This window comes from Phasianus colchicus, chromosome 6 (assembly GCF_987193195.1).
Source record: "Phasianus colchicus chromosome 6, bPhaCol1.hap1.1, whole genome shotgun sequence".
Taxonomy (NCBI): domain Eukaryota; kingdom Metazoa; phylum Chordata; class Aves; order Galliformes; family Phasianidae; genus Phasianus; species Phasianus colchicus.
In genome coordinates, this window is record NC_143441.1 from 8,879,982 (window position 1) to 8,896,236 (window position 16,255).

Genomic DNA, 16,255 nt, shown 5'->3' on the forward strand with positions numbered 1-16,255 from the left:
AGAAGATTCCATCCAGATCACGAAGAGCACACTGTCAAGTGAGATCACAGCAAAGACCTTGGAGCTAGTTCAGACCACCCTCACTCCTAAAACAATGACAATGCACCCCTATTGTACAGCATCCCAAGCAAAGAAGAACAGCTGGAAGTCAACATAAAAACACAGACACACTTATTTCAGGACTAGTTCCAAAACTGACATGTCACAGCATTGATCCACAAAGACATCATGGCTCCCAGCCACACCACATCAGGTATGACCATCACCTGCACAATGCAGGCATGCTGAGAAAACTCTGGTATATAGGACACCAGAAGAACTAGAGTTAAACCTCTTATGTGAATCAGAAGAGAAAATCAACGCCTGGCTTCCACAGAACTGAGCTGCTAGGTGCAGGTTTCAAGGCTAACAAGGTACCAGCTGGTTGTCCAAGACCATTTCTTAGGATGTGTCCACCTTTTGGCACAGAGTGGATGACAGCTGGAAGAGACAGAGTGCATGACCAGAAGTCAAAAAGTTAATAGTCTGGGTGAACTGGCTGTCACGTGAGGTCAAGCTTTGTGCTACTTGTTGAATTAATTTTAGATTGTCCTAAAGGCTCTCTCCCATTTAATCAGATGGCTTTCAAATAGCTTTCAGCAAATTCCTCAGAGAACATTCTTATCCACTGGTAAAGCAAATCAACTGCAATTTTCTTCCAAGATCTACTTATGCGCTGTTGTGCTGAGCAGAGTTACCATTTTTGATTAAAAAGTTCTTTACTATGGCCAACGGAGTCTCAACAGACTACATGTATGACACAATAACATTACAGCTTCTGTAGTGTTCCAACAGAAACTCAAAAGGAAGTCCTAACCCCAGATCATGCAGCACATGACCAGCCTACCTCAAAGACTGCCACACTCGAATATTTGAAGCTTTATGTCAATGTAAAAAAGAGTAAGAGTTACAGCCAGGGAACGCTAATTTTCTTGTTTACTGTCTGCTTACAGAGTTTGACCTACGTTGTTCTGAAGCAGCTCAGGACTCCTAGATGAAATTGCATTTTGTTTTGAAGGGTATTGACACAGAGCTTGCTCACAGAAAGCCAGTTAAACCAGTTACTATGAAATGCTATTGAAAAGGAAGCCCTAGAAGCTTTGCCTTTTTCAGATTTTCTAAATCTTAGTGTAGGCTATTGGGAACATGGTGAGGGTGCCTCCAAGATAGCAGGCAGCTGAGAAAACCAGTACATAGGGAATAGTTTCAGTACTGCTTTGGATCACATTCAGCTTACACGTACTCAGCTGAACTAATAAGCATGTCTCAGCTAGGTTAGTTAAGCATGAATTAAATTTTCCTTTAAATACAGACAGAAACATTGTTAGCTGCTTGCTAGTCTATCCCAAGAAAGGAATGGTTTCATAAGGTTGACCCCAAATCTACAGCGAGCTTTGGAGTGACAATGCCTATGTCTTACCATTCACAAATTTTATATCAAACACATTGAGCTTTACTGGGCTTGGTCTTCCACAGAAGACAATCACTCAGTGTCAAAAAGAATGAGCTTTTTTCCCTGAGGAAGACAAAACCAAGGTGTGATTAATGAGGAAAATACAGGTCAGGCTTATTCTGTCCTTCCACTGTCACTGTCAGCTAAAGCCTGAGCCAATGCAGAAATGAGATTTATCTCTACTCCACATCAGACCCTTAAAAAGGTTCAAATTCATGATATGTACACAAATATATGAATATATAGAGGGAGATGTATATAATCTCCAGGAAAATAAGTAAGTGTTTATTTCTATTTTTCCAGAGATTCATTCCTGCCGCTCAAACTGCAGATATAACTCTGGAAGTACTGTGATTAATAGTGTCACATATCCAGAAATACACCTGCAATCGCTGGCTCTCTCCATGTATGTAAATGTATGCACAGTTGCATGATATGCACTTTTGCCAGCTGTTTGTGCATTTTTTGCAAACCTTCTTTAAAAAATTCAAGATCACCATTCAGTAAGACAGAACAAGGCATGGAGATTGTCTGCAGGAGGGAATCCCTAGGTACTCCTAGACAACTGCTAATAAGACAAAGGATTAACAACAATGTCAGGCATTTCATTACTTATTCCTCTTACACGGACACTTATTACTTAAAGCAAATTACAAGAAAATCCTACACACTACAGAGTTGGTTCGATATACCTGTGAATATCTAACATCAGACACCGCTCCTATCCACAGTGGTAAAACAAACCTCTTTCAAAAGTCAAGAGCAAGCTGATGACAGGAAGCTGAAGCTGCCTGGTATGGAGAAAGGATTTTGAAAGATTAAATTTGTAGGTTTTGAAATTGGGTGGGAACTACAAATGGGAGCTCTCATGTGACAGCGTATCTGGGCAGAGATAACACTGACACCAATTGTTCAGGGAACAGAGAAGAGCTGAGATAAATTACTTCCTTTAAAAATGCCTTTAAAATCTTTCCAAAAGCAAGCAATTCCTCTAGAGTCTCTATTGCTTTATTCATTCATGTCTGTCTTCTGCTTATTACATTAATTTGCAGGATCTAGCCTTTGCAGCCTGTTCCTAGTTCACGGCACAAAGGATTACCTGGTTTCTGTTTTCATCTTCTGTAGTTTTGCAATACAGTCAAAGCAGAGAAGTTGTTTCATCAGCATCAACACGATCTGTGTTGCCATAACTGTCCCTAAGGATCATTATTCAGACTCCCAAACCTCCTGAAGCCATGCAGATCAAAAGACAGAGTAAGAAGGGAGGAGTAAGCTGAAGGTTATTTTGCTCAAAATTAGGAAAATTTTCTTTAGAAAACAAAAAGCAGGCTTGCTCTACCTTCTACCTTCTTATTTCACAACTGCTATATAAGCTGGCAGAATTCTTTTCTAAGCAAGGCTGTTATGAAATTCCAGCATTGTTCTGCAGTGGATGGCGTGGAAACTGCAATGAAGAATATATTCTAATTTTCATGTAATAAATATTATTAAATGCAACCTAAAAGCATAGTCTTATTTCTGTAAAGATGCAATAACATACGCTCTGCATTAAATAAGACATCAAGTTTAACTCTTTTCAATCAGTATAAAAACAAACACCAATGCTATTTTATTTCTGTAGTTATAAAGCCAAGATAGAGATGAAATTCTAGCTGATAAAATGAAATCTTATGGACTATTTCATTTTCTAGAGGAAGGATTTTCATACAGTACACTTCCACTAGTTTCCATCTTCTTTGCACTCAATAGGTAGTTAAGCCTTAACTACATGCCCATCAAAAGCACAAAGAATCAGCTAGAATAGTTTGAGGACAAAAAAGTCAATGTGCTATGCCTTCATCTCTCCCCAGGGCTGCTAAATTTTCACATACTTCTTCAGTAACCATCTAAGACCCATAGTAACAAAATTAAAACTTGCTTCTAAATCTCAAAGTCCTGGCGGGTTTTTTGTTTTTTATTATTATTATGGCAGCATTTTAATCTATACCTAATGTTTTGAGATGCTGTAAATATTCCACAAATGTAAAGTTCTAAAAGCATAAGGTCTCTTAAGAATTTTTCTGCTGCCATTGCTGATGTAAGTTCCCGTGCAGTGGACTTGGGCTTCTGGAAGTCAGTTAGCCAGAGAAAGCTGCCTTTATTGTTTGGCAGTCAGATAACACGAAGAAAAATTATTCTTTCCCTTTTAATTCTGAGGGTCCTCTTTTTGGTAGCAAGTCAAAGAAAAATGATGGTACACAAAGCTGTTAGACCAAGGTCTGTGCTGGGAGACCTCGAGAGAAGAGACCGCACTTATTTGTACAATACAAGGAAGAATCAACTAGCTATCCCAGCTACTCTTCCTTAATCAAACAGCTCATAACTCAGCATCCCCCATCTCTGAGCTGTAGTTGTCTTGTCCTGCCCAGTTGGAGTTACCTCTGTAGCTTCACTCCTGGAGATCAGCGCTGCAATGCTAAAAATTCAAAGCTCAAGCCCATCTTGTAGAGGAAGACCTCAAGGAGACAGCAGTGATTAAGCAGTGAAAAAGCAACTGTATGATGTTCTAACACGAGTAAACTTTTAAATAATAAACAAAAGGCTATGTTAAAGTAATACTATAGCAGCAAAAACAGGAATCACAGTAGGAAGTGCCAATGCTAAACCTTTCCCTCTTTGTGCACACCCTTTATGACTCATTTTGTCATTCCATGATAACCGGTGATTCTCCTGTCACAGGGCTGCATGCAAAAATCAGGTTCAGCCCAAAACCATAGCTCTAACATTTCCTCACGTTCAAATACTTCATTTTATAATGTAGATAATACTTCTTTATACTGCTTACTTACACATTAATCTAGTCAGTCTGTAGTACACTAGCAAGAGCAGTTTAGCACACCTACTTAAAGAAATCAGACTTACGTACAGCGCTCCTTGGAGCAACCATATGTGACTCAATGTGTTTGATTTTAAATGCATGAAATATTGACATGCTTGGCTCTTCCAGCACCTGCTGCTGACTGAACTCCATGCAGCAGGGACATAGGAGTTACCCTCTCAACAGTAAGTAATGTAGGATGACAAGTCGGTAGTCACCAGCCAAAGAGGAGGGCGAGGTGAACAAGGCGATTAGGAAGGACAAGGGCTTCAGTCAGAAAAACAGGCAAAGCATGAAAAGGAAAATTCAGCAGAAATAAAGAAGAAAGAAAAAAGAAAGAAGAAAAATGCAAACTTCATCCCCCAAAATTGTGTGCAAGTACTGTAATTCCCTCTTTTGTGAGCTCTGAGAGTTAAAACTGAATTGCTCATAAAATGGTAGACGACACCAGAGGGTCACCCATTCCCAGCAGCACAGGCTCCACGATTTCTCTGAAAAAATTCCTCCTCAAATTCCTGTTTAGCCATGGAATAGGAACTTAAGCCATTCCTATTTGTTCTGTCATTGGTTCTACTCTTCTAATTCATATAACAGCTGTTGTTCTATTAAAGGAACAGCTGATTAAAAATTAAAAGAATACAAAGGTTGAATGGCGAAAATACACAAACAAGATGGTTTACACAGATATTTTCTCTGTTATTATTGCCTCTTTTAGGATAGAGTAGATTCATTATCTCAATTTCTGGTCAACCAAAGGCATATTTATTCTTTTTAAAATTATATATATTGACTATGAATTATAATATATTCTTCACAAGGTTTTGAAAGTAACATTTGCTTTTCATTCCCATGGCTCACACTTGATTGTACTGGCAAGAAGTCAAGACTCACAAAGCAGCCTCCTGTCTAATCAAAATTAATATACAGTAATAATTGGAAGGGCACTGGAACAAAACACTGAATGGTGCCAATAAGAAGCAAATATCACACTGAGAGCAACGTGTATGTTTTAGAAAGGGCTGGGAAAAGCAGCTTTATTCTCAGTGTCACGGAAGCAGGCTTCTTTTCTGAACAAGAGCATGAAAAATGGTTGCCATGTCCTTCCTTCCCAGGCTGCTGACTCACACGGGAGGTGTCAGTGAGACAGGCAGTAAACACATATGGGGGGGTCTAGGTCTAGGGCAGTGAGAAATGCAGAGCTCTGTGTATGCATGCACGTGCATGGGAATGTTCTTTGAAATTAAAATCATTTTCTCCTGCTTTAAAGGTTGTTTTGATCTTGCGTGTGCATGAGGAATGGAGATTGGCAGCTCTGGACAGCAAGCAGCTCTGTCTCTCAGGGGAGGAGGGAGGGCAGCTCCAGCTGTGAGGATGCTCCATGGGCCAGCACTGGTCCATGCTAAGGGTGGGCTGCCTGCTAGCAGGAGAGATGTCACCAAAGCAGAAACACTGCCAGGTGCAGCAGCCTTGGTTTTTAACCACTTCCACTTACAATGAAGGATTAGCTACTTCTACTTAAAAAGGAAGAGATCCTTGCTGAAGAGATGTGAAAGTGCCTCCAAGTTCCCGGCAGGTGACATCTCAAATGACGGGTGGTGTTTTACATTGATCAAACTTTGTAAGCTTATGAAAGTATCCTGATCATCCTCCCTTTCCAACATTCAGCTGCTAAAGAAGTAATGACTTTGTAAAGCAAGACAGCTAATGCAGGAGTAACTGCTGCACAGATGTGCCCAACGCATCCATCCATGAAAAATACAGAAACAAAAAAGCTCAATGGGAAGACTATTTATAAACACAGCACTTTCAAAAAAGGTGCCAAAAATGTTGTGGTTTTTTGGTGTTTTTTTTTTTTTTTTTTCCAAACAAGCTAACTACATTAGTCAAAAGTTCTTGATGGAGACTTAGCAGACAATTCAAAAGTTGGATGACCCAACAAACCCATCAGTTCAGTGGCCCATGTGAAGTAACTCATCATAACAGAGCTTGCAGTGACCAGAGACTTGCACAACACTAACTTGCCACACACAGCTGCAGGTTTGGGAGAACAGCAGGTAAAGGAATGAAATTTGATGATAAAGCAGTAAAAAGGGAGGATGTGAAGTACAGTTGTCCATGCAAGTATTTCTTAAAAGTCTTTTTGGTAAAAAACACAAAAGCTGCTGTAACATTTCACTGAGTAGCTGGGTACTTTCATTCCAAAAATTTTGTGAATCACTACTTGATGGTTTACTCATTAAACAAAATAAAATAAACACAACCATGTATTTCAAATGCCCAAAACCAAAAGGAGACTTCTACTAGGATCTTGCAACCCCTATTATAAAAACATTAGCTCATCTCTTACTGAACTACACTACATTGGAACTCAAGAGTGACAAATCAAACACAGACATTAATGTAGCAGTTCAAGAAAGAGCTGTATTACTTCTTTCTGCCAACGTAACACAGACTTCTACTCCAGCCCTTAAGAAAACAAAGCTTATTAATCATGTAACACATACATACAAGCAATCTTTCCTCCTGTCATCACCAATTTTTCTGCTCCTACCCGATTTTTAATAAAGTTGTAATTCTCTCAAAGATACTGAATTTCTACTTGCTTTATGAAAACAAGCCAGCAGATGACTGAGACATTATCACTGCCCTTGCCAAAGGAAGGACTGAAGAGTGAGCTCAACTTATTTGCCACTCCAAAATTCACACAAGAAAGATTACAAGTGGTCCAGCTGTGGGAAAGCCACAAGTCCAATTTCTGCTAGATTACAGAAACTCCAATCACAGCATTAAGGAGAAATCTGTATGAAATCTGATTTTGTTCATTCAGTTCCTCAAAGAACAGTTTGTTTCCAGGTAGGAGAGCCCTATCAGAAAGCAAGTTTCTCAGAACTGTGAAGGAGGCTGTCAGCATGCCCACGTTTCCACCCACCCACAAAACACCCTCAACTCTCAGGGCTTCTGAATTCTCAACCAGCATCTACATGCTAATCTGTGAAAAACTGGTCCCTTTTCAGATCAGTAGCCACATGATATTCCCCCAGAGCAAACAAACAACAACAAAAAACAACCCACAAACAAAATCCCCACAACTTATCCAAAATATTCTTTTACCTTAATGAAGGCACAAACGTGTTCATAGCAGGCAGTGAAGTCAAAGGAAGCAAGCTGGTCTCTCTCAATATCATCCACAACATTAACAACTTACTTCAGTTATAATGAACCTTCTTCAATTAAACTGCTGCATTTGTTTCCAAGGAGATTTCACTGTACGGATATGAAGAGCGAAAACACCACTTTTTGACCTGATGTGAGACAAAAAAGCTAAAACCCCAAATGGAAGGCTATTTCAAGTATACATAGATAGATATAAATTATTTGTTAATCCTTGGTCAGTTCAGTGTAATTTCTTGAACTTTACATTTCCCCTTGACTCCTTTTATTTCTCCAAACAAAGATTTTGAGGTCCTTTAAAATAATGCGTGTTTACCATGAAAACTGCAATTTAGGTTATGGAAGGACTACTTTAGTATTATTATTATTATACTAATTAGTTTGTAACCTTCAGGTAACTGTTTTCAGATCCCTATTAATTCAAGCTCTGATTATTTAACAGATGCTCCACTGCAACAAAAATTATTTTAAGCTCTTATGTGTTCAAATGTTAAATGCAAACTATGGGTTGAGTTGCATCTATTTGCAAATCTGACTTCAGTAAAAACTACATTTATGTTTTCCATTCCACTTTCTCAGAACATTCAGGTTGAGCTGGCAATGGCAAAACTCTCCAAGATACTACAGTTAACACCAATTAAGTTCATAGCTGGTATTTGGAGAACATGATGATATGAGTCAAAAAAAAGCATGCAAAGCAACTGAATGATGCAAAAGGTGTATCTCCCTGCTTTTCTGTTGGTTTTGCAAGGGTTAATAAGAACCAAAAATCCAGTATGGCAGAGACTAGGAATTACAAGCAAGACTCCATCTCACAGTCATTTCCAACGATCATTAAATTACATTGTTCTGCAATCTACACAGACCAAAGCAAAATAAGCCTTTACACAGCAACTGTTTCTTCTCTTTACATTTTCTTAATTTAATAGCAAACAAACAAGGGGTGGTAGAAGATGTAGGGCAAGGAGTAATTACAACAACAACAAATAGGTTTAGGCACTCACAAATGCAGGACAAGACATACATACTCAGTTCTCAATTACCATTCTAATTAAAACAGTAAGTGAATACAACTGGACATGATGTACTAATTAAAGCACTCGCATGCAATGCTGACCTCAAACACACACACTGCCATTGTTCACAAATAACTGGGGCTTAATAATATATCGAAAGATTATTAAGGCTTTTAGATAAGCTTCATTACACTTAATGAGAGCAGTGTGTAAGAGACAGCAGGATTGCAATGAAAAAACATATGCTTTATCTGCACATCACACAGCCACTGCTACATAGCTGCTTTTCCCTTTTTGCCATAATTTACTGCTAAAGCCAAGCCATCTCCCTCCTCACAGCATCTACCCAATCCTAAGGCTGTATGTTCCTATAACAGGGCAAAAACAACAGCTGCAAGAGAATTATGCTTCAGAGAACAGCAAGCGTGAGTTGGGTGTGACTGGCCCCAGTATGATGAAGTGGTTTGCTCACAGCTGCAGGGCGTCCTGCGTTCCTGATGGAGACTTAGGCACAGGTCCTGGTGGTGAGCAGTGCAGGCACACAGAGAGGAAAGATGGATTCCATTTCAGGAGCATTATACACTGGATGAAGTCCTTACGCAGAAACTTCAGCTGACTTTCAAGCTATTTGCTATTCCTGTATTTAAAATCACTTTCATAGTCATTTAGGAGTGGTACCTCGGGCTGTCAGTCTGCCTGCCAATGTTCATTTTGTCCAAATGCATTTTTCCACAGGAAAATGTCAAATCTAGAAATAATCTCAACCTTCAAACAAGCAAAATCTCTTTTCATACAAGAAGCATTTTTAAATAAAGAATTTAGCCTTGCATCAGAGCAAGTATTTTGTTTGCAGTTCTATAAGCCAAGGAAGCACAGCTATCATTTAAGCATTTTCATTCCTCATTAAAAGAAGGATAGGAAAAAAAAACATACATATAATTCCAGGTTGATTAAAGACTTCCTGGGGGAGAGGAGACGAGATATTTTGATATTTTTCTCCATTTCATAATTTAACAACTATCTCAGCTTTTCACTTCTCAGAGAAATACCCAATTTTTTTTTCAGCCTGTTTAAATCAATACTCAAAAGTTTCCCCAATTCAACCATCAGTCAATTAGAGAATCAGAAATCAGTATTAAAAAAAAAAAAAAAAAAAGTAATAGAAGACAAAAGAGACTTCAGGAAACAGCTGTAATATTGCAGTCCAAAGATTAAATAAGCATTTTACACAGAAGTTGTCATGTTCCACTGGTTTTAGGATTTTATTTTATATATATAGATATGAGAATAAATAACAGGTTTACATGACAGGTTATCAGTGACTGTAGCTCCAATATGGGCAGCATTCTGGACATAGTATTTTCTCACTTTTTTATCTAGCATTCTGTGATGCTGCACACGCAGGCAAATCTTCTCAAGGCCCTTCAGTTGCAATCGTAACAGCTGTAAGTTTGTTGGAAACTTTGGTAAGGAAACAAAACTAGAGGAGGCTCTAGAGAAGTTTCGTGGCACACAGTACTTCAGTGTGGCCATTCCTCTCTGTAGAAGATCTAGGCTCTAGCTTTCAGGATTTCGGAATGGGAGAGAGTGGCAAGGAAGACAGAGGGAAAGAGCCCTACTTCATCCTCCCATGTCTGCATGCTTAGGTGCTGACAGATTATTCAGTATAAGGCTGACACTTTGGGCAAATGCTGCACAACTTCTCTCACAAAACAGTTACAGAACAAGAAAGTCTGCTCATTCCTTTGCTTCACTATTTGTGCTCATAGCTGTGACTATCCAAGAACTCTCTTCCTGATTTCTCATTTCATACATGCAGGAATATATTCGCACTTGAGACAAACTCAAGATAAAGGTCAGGTCAAATATGGACAGATACTAAATACAAGACTATTATTATAATTGAAAGCATAAGAAAAGAAAATGCTAAAGAGGAATAGACTTTTATTTAAAAATCACAGACGTATATGACGTAAATCATGCGTAAGATTAATCAGAATGCTTTGTGCATCACTCGTTTTATATATGCATATTATTATTATCATTACTGTTATTTAATTCTTTCTCCCTCCCATCTTACTGGGAGGAGGGGAAGTGAGCAAAAGGCTGTGTGGTGTTTACATGCTTGCCAGGTTAAACCACAACACAAATCAAACAGAATAAAAAGATAGAAATCAAATTTTGATAAGTGCAGGGTACTGCTTTGTCATTTAAATTATGATTCATTTCATACGGGTTTAATACTTACAAACATTCTGGAAAATGTCTTAAGATGAATTTCAGATACATTATTTGAGAAAAAAACAGCTTAGACATTCTAATTGCATCTTCATTCATCCCTCTTAGAACCAAATCAGAAAACACGTACACATTCTCTTGAGGAATCATAATTCAATTAGTGGTGCTGGAAGTTGGGGGGAAAAGAAAAATGCAAGCTGAATTATTCTCAGACCTCAAGCAATAACAGGAAATCTTCACATGGAAGGACAGGTGATACTGGGAAACACTGTCACCAAAAATAATAGGAGATGTAGAAAAGGCAACAGAAAGCAGTATCCACATCAACTTACATTTTCAAAGGCAATTAAAGATTAAAGCGCCTAAGGAAGAATAGGCTGCATACATTTTATTTAAAGAACAAAGATATCAAAAAAACAACATTTAAAGCATGTCACATTGAACATCTAAAAAGGGAAGTAATACAAATGTTCCTTCTCTTGGAAAATATAAGTTGGGTTTCTAGGCCAGTGGAAAAGAATTAGAATATGTAGTAAAGATAGAAGATGAGGAAAATGTGAGGAGCAAGAATCATTTGAGTTTTACTGAGCTGATACGGTGTCTCCAAAGGACATTGGGAAGACCAAGCAACTTGAAACAGAACAATGCTCAAGTCCCCACTACAGGCTCACTCCGCTGGCCAGTGGGAGATAACATGAGTATGCATCTAATGGAGATAACTATGGAAGGTTAGGGAGCACATCAGCATTACAGGTAATAAGAGGTAAACCTGCATTCTCATTCTTAATTGCATTTACATGACTGCTGTTTAATTATATCACAAAATTCATAAATATTATGGAAGATAGGTAGGGTGATGCCTTGAAGTACAATGAAATAAATAATACTTTGGTATCTTTATGATTATCATTACTGAATCATGGCCTATGCAGGTATGACTCCTGAAACACGCTTCATGGTTATTGGAAATGCTCCCACTCAGCTATATATATGTATATGGAAATGTGCTTTTTATTCTTATCCTCATGAAAGGGAAAATGAAATATACTGTAAAAGTAGGCAAAGAAAGCCCCAATATCTGAATTTATTTGAGAATCCATTACTGGGGGGTTGGGTTGACCATTTTCCCTAAGAAAGAGCAACTAAAGCTCCGTGAATAATAAATTTCCTCTTTTTTTTTTCATTTTTCATACTCATTGAAAAAGAATAGCCATCTCAGTTTTATATTTATACTTGGTCTTTTTCATCTTTATTAATGCATTTAGAAAATTCAAGTAAGTCTGATATACAATTTCTTATTATTGTCTCTCCATTTATGGAACAAATTTGTTATTCAAGGAATTAATACCAATATTCATCAAGGCAAACAAAAGCAAGCATCACCAGCTACAAACAGGGGGCAGATGACAATCAGAGTTGAATGGCAAGAGTCTCTAATCAAGAGCTGAGTGAAATAATCAGCAAGAACCACAGATTTGCTGAACTTGAGGTCTACTGGATCATTAAGAAAAAATATAGCAGATGCATAATTAACTATGTCAATTCACACAGCAAGGAAGTGCACCAATCCCATCACTGCTTTCTCCTCTGCTCACCTGTCTTATTCCCTTGTGTACAGCTGTTATCTCCAAACACTGGCTGAAAACTCCTCCTTTTCTCTCAGATACGTAGTCAGTCTGCCTTGGGATCTTTAGAAGGCACTTTCTCTTCTTCAAAGGGAAGAAAATTCAGGAGAATCCCCACTTACCAACCAAACCAAAGCACTTAACAAAGAGATGGGAAATCAAGACATCTAAACTTTAGAAAAGAGGAAATCTTTCTGTTCTGCTGTCATATTTACATGTACAAAATGTGACATAACTTCAAGTTAAGTACTACAATCCTAGTACTGTTAACCTCCCGAGGACTCCTCTGCAGAATAGTGATCTCACGTTCCCTTCTAGGTATTCAGAATGCTCCATTACTTGATCTGTGTATGTTCAGTTTCAGCCTCTTTCTTGCTCCCTTGAGAGGTCACAAATTATATTTAAAAATCATTCTCAATAACTAATTTGAAACCATTAATGACATTATTTGATAGAGCCACTGTTTCCCATACACAGTTAGCACAAAGTCAGTCTTAAATAGCCCATCAAAGTACTCAGTAAGATGCAAAGATCATCCCCACAAATCTGATCGCACAGCGAAGCATTCTAAGGCCAACATCAAGAAAGCAGGAGTAAGAACACGGTTTCAGCTGAAATCAGTTATGGATGAGCAAAATTTCAAAAGAAAACGATGTCTAAAATCAAGAAACCATCATCAACAACTGCTTAAAGAATTAGCCTGAAATACTGAAATACTTTCATTACAGAAAATTAAAACAGGTAATACATAGAACTTTAAACATCTGGTGGTAGTTGGTGGATTAGATTATTGTTCAAGATCTTTTCTAGTAGTAATTGATACCGTCCAATTTTCTCATCAAGTTCTCATCCAGCCTAATATGACCAACTCAGAAATGCCATGAAGTGACCCTTGGATAAATTTAATCCACTTTCTCAAACAAGATTTCATTTAAAGCCTTACCCTGAGACGGCATTTCTGACATCTGAGAGCATCAAAACTCTTCTCTTGCCTTTGATGCTCCCTTTTGTACCTTCTCATTTTAATGCTTGTTTCCACTACTTGCCATCACTTGATAAAAATCTATATAAATTTATATTGGCAGAAACTGGTCCAATATTGTGCAAAGTGAAGAGTCGTAACAATTTAGAGTGTTTATAGCTGGGGTAAGCATGAAGTTCCTTATAATCAGGGCAGAATAAAATTGTTGTCATCCCCGCCCCTCCAATATATTGCAGTAGCTGTTCTTAAATCAAAAATATTTCTCTTCTGTTTAAAAATTATTTAATTTATAAAGATTTGCTCATTTTTAAGGAGTCTTACAGCCTGAAGACGTAAATGGAAGAGAAAAGAGAAATCAGTACAGTATTGAATTTTTTGAATGCTCCTGCTTTGTTTACACTTCTTAATTTATCTTCATCTCTGACTAGATGGATGGGAATGTCACAAGCTATCTATAACAAGTATTTTAAGCCTTCTAAATAGCAGCTGCCTTCAAACAGGTTTTTAAAGGGTATTCACTGAACTCTGCTCAGTTCCAGCAGGCTGATACTGCAAGCTACTGAATTACCTACTGATCTCTCCTAAACCAATGTGAGCTGCAGGTGCAAAGACCATCTCAAGATCTTGTCCAATAAATAGTCTTCATTGTGTGAATGTAAGACAACAGTCTATCACAGAAAAAGTCCACCTAGCATCACAGTTTTGCACAAACTAGTTGCTGATTTGTACATTTAAAGGCCATGGATGATCAATAATAAACAGCCATACTCCAAACAATCCTTTAAACACAGGTCTCGTGTGCCACCAGCCATGGGCCTAAATAAAATCTATGGCACTCCAAGGCCACCGTTACTCAACAGTATTATTTGAGGATTCTTCTCTTAGCTTTTGAATTCTATCCCTATGGACACAGGGAATACATTACTTCATTTCTCTCTACAGAGGACACATGTGCTTTGTGACTCCTCATCCAATAAGCTATTCTCCATACTAATATATATAGAAGGAAGAGGTAGAATCTCCTTTTATTTTTTTCCTCTTTTATTTTGGCAGGTAGGTATTTTCTGCATGTCTCTGAATGGCATGATGGTATCTTTGAGGATTTCAGCACATCTCAAGAAGTGTCTGGACAATGTTCTCAGAAAAATGATTTGATTTTGGGAGGTCCCTTCCAACTCAGGATATTCAAGAATTCTATGAAATTGATGAAGTTTTCAATTTAATTCTTAAATCTAACAGTACTCGTTAAAACTTCAAAAAAATTCAAGTCACAAAGAGTTTTCCCTTCATGAAAATTTAGGATTATTCCACTCCTGCAGATCCTTCTGCATGAATTAAGTTAGACACGAACAAACGTACTGAAGTTAAAGCTGCAACTTTCAAGACTTATTTTTGATGTCTCAACTGGATTGGGACCATCTGTGAACTGATATGGTACAGATCTAGTTCATACACAGATCTCTACCATTCCCACACACATAAGATTATGCTGTTTATTTTTTTCTTCAAAGATGCCACTGTCTCAAAACATTTCGACTTCTTCTTTATCAGCTACAATTTATACCACAAAATTTGCTAAAGATCTCCATTTGCATATGACATATTTGCAGAATGCCAGTCACAGCATCAGCAAAGATTTTGCTTATTCCTGTTGTACATTTGAAACATAGCCATGTTATCATTTTATGTGTAATTGCCCTAGGATGCCTTGCTTCTACAAGTAGCATAAGAAGGTTATTGTGACAGTATGAAAGGTGCCATTTGAGCTGTAAAACTCAGGATCATTAGTGTCTCAATTCTACAGAGAGGCAGAAGAAACTATGATTTTTGTGGTACCTTTTTGGGACGTGGAATCAGATAGAAAAAACAATTTTCATGCAGAGGAAGCTTCTTACATTAAAAAAAAAAAAGGCATTTTTAAGATAAATATTAAGGTAAACATTAATAGCACAGTAACCAAGAAATCCATGTGCGTGTATGCACCATTTGGGGATATTTGTTCAGAACATAAATCAGCAGTTACCCTTCTCCATCTTCCTCTAAAGCTAAGGAAAATTGCGTCTGTCAATAAAACAGGGATTTCAGATTGCTTTTGCAGAAGGAAACATTTTAACGTAGGCAGCAGATCTCTGCATTAGAGCAACGATAAATCTCTGCTACCTGCAAGCAGTAATTACTACAGCTTAACTTTTAAGATTCTCTTATGATAAAAAAAAACTGAGCAAAGATGCATTACAATGCTCTATAGATTTGTTCCTGTATTTCTCTTCAAATAAACAATTTACCCAAGTACTTGGTAGCCAGCCACTGCTACAAAGACAACAAACAGTAAAATTAAGTTATCTGCAGCTCCCTGAGGTTATACCAGAATCCCTTTTGTGCTTGGCTCACACATCACAGGATAGCCGTTACCTACACAAGTAGTATATTTACTTCTAATAAAAAACTGAGAAGGAAAGCACCATGCCTGTGTTGGAGAGCCACAGCTGAGCTGGTAAGAGTGGCTGCAATTCAAACCAAATCATAGTATCCTCTTTTCATCATCTTCCTTCTCAAAATAGAGCACCAGCTGCAGGGCTGGGATGAGGTAGAGAACAACATCCACTTTATATATCACAATAAACTGTGGAGATGAGGGGGGCAGGGAGGGATAAAAGAAAGAAAAAAGCTCACTGAGCAAAAGGGGCACACTCATCTATCCCAACATCATTTTTTGCAAGCTCCACTGTAGCTGAGCACTCACCTCCCATCTCCTGGAACAGAACTCAGAGGCCCTATTTCTATTTCCCACTTCTCCTCTCTCTGCTGCAGCTTGGAAGGACCTGTAGATGCCTGAAGTGTTTTTCTTTGGGCTCTGCTTTCCTGAGCTCAGAA

The 16,255-nt window shown here is 38.0% G+C and overlaps 1 protein-coding gene across 5 annotated transcripts in view; it reads right to left on the reverse strand.

Annotated features, from left to right (window-relative positions):
- LOC116227229 (uncharacterized) overlaps positions 1-16,255 on the reverse strand; it is a 244,817-nt gene that overhangs the window by 165,045 nt on the left and 63,517 nt on the right. For 4 of the 5 annotated variants that reach the window (XR_016467650.1, XR_016467651.1, XR_016467649.1 and 1 more), the window contains exon 4: positions 7,461-7,613. The exons of the other annotated variant lie outside the window; for it this stretch is intronic. The gene's annotated coding sequence lies outside the window, so the exon portion shown is untranslated. The remainder of the gene's footprint in view (positions 1-7,460; positions 7,614-16,255) is intronic. 5 annotated transcript variants of the gene reach the window in all.